The 4521-nt window shown below is 38.8% G+C and overlaps 1 long non-coding RNA gene across 1 annotated transcript in view; it reads right to left on the reverse strand.

Moving 5' to 3' along the window:
• The window catches only part of LOC106476814, a 10460-nt gene that overhangs the window by 3540 nt on the left and 2399 nt on the right, over window positions 1-4521 (reverse strand). Inside the window, exon 2 of the long non-coding RNA XR_001291935.2 lies at window positions 485-872. This is a non-coding gene — a long non-coding RNA (uncharacterized LOC106476814). The remainder of the gene's footprint in view (window positions 1-484; window positions 873-4521) is intronic.

Here is a 4521-nt window from a genome sequence, read left to right on the forward strand (position 1 = left end):
CAAATTGGTGGCAGAGAGTGGGACAGAAAAAAAAATGGAAACGAAAAGCGGAAAATCAAACTACAGCCTAGCAGACTTGATGGCAGCAATACAAGAACAGCAAAAGAAACAAGAAGAACGAGAAGAGAAATTACAACAGTTGTTGGAGGAAAAAGAAAAGTAACAAGAAGAACGAGAAAAGAAACAAGAAGAGAGATTACAGCATTTGCAAGAAAACCTGCAACAGTGGCAGCTCGAAGAGCAAAATAAACAAGAAGAGAGATTACAGCATTTGCAAGAAAACCTGCAACAGTGGCAGCTCGAAGAGCAAAATAAACAATTAAATATGCTTGTTTCTAGATAAGAGTAACTTATATAGAGTAGCTATTTGTGACAACAAAATAAGTATATAGTAATTTTAATAAGAAAAATACCTATTGAAATGTGAACTATATACGGATACATTCGAAGCAGAATTACAATAACTTTTAAATGGTCCGCATACCGTTTGAGGGCGCCACTTTTATAGGTTCTGCCATATCCTGTTCCAGCTGTACTCCAACTCCCAGATGTTGTCTGGCTACCCGCAGACCCTGGCCTTGAAGAAACAGACTGCCTGTCCATGGTGTTAACACCTTTCCATTCCTGAAATGGTGTCTGGCTACCTGCAGATCCTGGCCTTGAAGAAACAGACTGCCTATCCATGGTATTAACCCCTTGCCACTCCTGAGATGGTGTGTGCCCACCAGAGGATCCAGTTCCCTTTCCACTGATGGGAAACATGGCTGAGGTGGAATTGTGTGAGGTGTGTCTTCCTGGGTGGACCTGAGGTCCTGGAGTCATCAGGGTGGCTGGATGACCACAGATGAATATTCAGTAGTCTCAGCTTAGACCTGAAATCAGAAATATTTGTGTCATTAATAACTTCCACCTCTTAGAAACTTTCTGTTGTTTTTTTTGAGGTAGAAACTTAGAAAAGCAGCGAGATTCTATGCTCATTGATAGTTTGTAAAAACATTCCTTTTATAAACTCCTCGGGAGACCCTTCACACTTTATGGAAATGAAATATTGATTAAGTTGGACATACTGAAGATTGTATTTTCCCCGGTGATATTTTTCCATCTAGCAGTGCTTCCATACGATCAGCATAATGGATAACGGTCATATCAATGTCCTCCGGTTGTATATTTCAGTAAAGCAGCTAATGTCTTAGATTTACGACTTTCCTGCGCATCTTTAAGCAAAACAAAGTCATGAAACACATTAGAGTTCATTGAGGGATTTGAAACATGTGATATAGAACGGAATTGATTTTATGTTCGTCTCTTTCGCCAATTTTCTCGTGCAAACAAACTTTCATTTTGTGTTGTTGTCGGAAGCTTGTGGACACCTGGCTTGTGATCCTTCACCAACTTGAAATCCTTGCTTAATCTCTCGCTAACGGGAGCAGAAAATACACCAAGCTTCACAACCATAACCTGCCCTAGGCAGATTAGGGTGTTGATGCTGATTCCCCTAGGGTGTGGTTTCGGAGCTTCTTCTAAACACTCTGTGCAAAACACTGAACCCTTTCTTATTCTAAATGCTGCGTCCTTTGGCTCCAGAGCGTTTAACACTACCTCAGTGTATGAGTATTTCTCTTCAAAAAAAGAAGATGCATAGCTATCCAGCCACTGATGACGTTTTGGAGGAATTTACACACCCTATCATCACCGTTTACTTTTATACGTGGAACAGATATTCGTTCATCATCAACCTTAGTGCTAGAACCATTCCAACATTTACATAACAGATACTCGTTCATCATCAACCTTAGTTATGGAACCATTCTAACATTTACATAACAGATATTCGTAAATGTTGGAATGGTTCCATAACTAAGGTTGATGATGAACGAGTATCTGTCATGTAAATGTTGGAATGGTTCCATAACTAAGGTTGATGATGAACGAATATCTGTTATGTAAATGTTGGAATGGTTCCATAACTAAGGTTGATGATGAATACTATATATACCATACATATATACCAATATATCCCTCAGTACCTCTATCTATATTATACTCAGTGCCGTTGTTCTTATATCTATGTTACCCTTAGTACCTTTATGCTTATACCTATGTTACCCTCAGAACCTCTGTTCCCCTCAGTACCTCTGTTCTCATACCTATGTTATTCTCAGTACCTCTGTTCTTATATCTATGTTACCCTCAGTACCACTGTTCTCATACCTATGTTACCCACAGTACCTTGTCTTTATACCTATGTTATCCTCAGTACCTCTGTTCTTATAGCTATGTTACCTTTAGTACCTCTTTTCTTATATCTATGTTACCCTTAGTACCTCTGTTCTTATATCTATGTTACTCTTAGTACCTTCATTCTTATATCCATGTTACCCTCAGTACCACTGTTCTTATATCTATGTTACCCTTAGGACCTTTATGCTTATATCTATGTTACCCTTAGTACTTCTGTCCTTATACCTATGTTACCCTGAGTACCTCCATTCTTATATCTATGCTACCCTCAGTACCTCTGTCCTTATACCTATACTACCCTCAGTACCCCTGTTCTTATATCTATATTATGCTCAGTACCGTTGTTCTTATTTCTATGTTACCCTCAGTACCTCTGTCCTTATATCTATATTATACTCAGTACTGTTGTTCTTATATCTATGGTACCCTTAGTACCATTATGCTTATACCTATTTTACCTCAGTACCTCTGTCCTTATACCTATGTTACCCTCAGTACCTCTGTTCTTATATCTATGTTACCCTCAGTACCTCTGTTCTTATACCTATGCTACCCCAGTACCTCTGTTCTTATATCTATGTTACCCTCAGCACCCCCGTTCTTATATCTATGTTACTCTCGGTACCTCTGTTCATATACCTATGTTACCCTCAGTACCTCTATTAGTATAACTATTTTACTTTCAGTACCTCCTTTCTTACATCTATGCTATCTTCAGTCCTATACGTCTATATCTACGTTCTACACGTCTACATCTAAGCTACCTTCAATGCATCCTGGTCTACATCTAAGCTATTTTCAGTACCTACACTGTCTACATCTAAGCTACTGTTACAACAGCGGGTTCACGTGACGCTAGTAACACGTCATATTCTCGAAGGTTCGGGAAGCCTCGAGCTTTTACAAGAGATGCGGTAGTATTGTATATATAAGCCGCCAAGAACTGACGGCAACAATGTAATGTATATGTAATTGACAGTTGAGTCGAGCACGTGAGACGTTCGTTGTGAATTACAGCGTTTGTTATAGCGCGACTATGGAAATTAAGTGTATTGCAAAGTTGTTTTCAGAAAGAATAAACCAGTTTTATTTAAGAAAGGACTTGTGTCGCTAAAGTTTCATCAGAAAGAAATTTACGGAAAATTAACTAACGAACAGAGACGTAACACTACCTTCAATATCTCCTGGTCTATATCTAAGCTACCTTCAATATCTCCTGGTCTACATCTAAGCTACCTTCAATATCTCCTGGTCTATATCTAAGCTACTTTCAGTACCTACACGTCTACATCTAAGCTACGTCCAGCATCTCCTGGTCTATATCTAAGCTACTTTCAGTACCTACACGTCTATATCTAAGCTACTTTCAGTACCTACACGTCTACATCTAAGCTACCTTCAATGTATCCTGGTCTATATCTAAGCTACCTTCAGTACCTACACGTCTACATCTAAGCTACCTCCAGCATCTCCTGGTCTATATCTAAGCTACTTTCAGTACTTACACGTCTATAACTAAGCTACTTTCAGTACCTACACGTCTACATCTAAGCTACTTTCAATACCTACACGTCTACATCTAAGCTACTTTCAGTACCTACACGTCTACATCTAAGCTACCTTCAGTATCTCCTGGTCTATATCTAAGCTACCTTCTGTACTTCCACGTCCATATCTGAGCTACCTTCAGAAAATACTGGTATAAACTTGAAGGTACTAGAGGTATCTAAAGTAGCTCCTTGTGTGTATATCTAAGCTGTGAGAAGTGCTGAAGTTAATCTAGATATAGACATGTAGGTATTGAAGACAGCTTAGATATAGACATGTAGGTACTGAACACAGCTTAGATATAGACATGTAGGTACTGAACACAGCTTAGATATAGACATGTAGGTACTGAAAGTAGCTTAGATGTAGACTAGATACTGAACACAGCTTAGATATAGACATGTAGGTACTGAACACAGCTTAGATATAGACATGTAGGTATTGAAGACAGCTTAGATATAGACATGTAGGTACTGAACACAGCTTAGATGTGGACATGTAGGTACTGAAAGTGCTTAGATGTGGACATGTAGGTACTGAACACAGCTTAGATATAGACATGTAGGTATTGAACACAGCTTAGATATAGACTTGTAGGTACTGAAAGTAGCTTAGATGTAGACATGTAGGTACTGAACACAGCTTAGATATAGACATGTAGGTACTGAACACAGCTTAGATATAGACATGTAGGTACTGAACACAGCTTAGATATAGACATGTAGGTACTGT

Source organism: Limulus polyphemus, unplaced genomic scaffold (assembly GCF_000517525.1).
Source record: "Limulus polyphemus unplaced genomic scaffold, Limulus_polyphemus-2.1.2 Scaffold11682, whole genome shotgun sequence".
NCBI classification, from domain to species: Eukaryota; Metazoa; Arthropoda; class Merostomata; order Xiphosura; family Limulidae; genus Limulus; species Limulus polyphemus.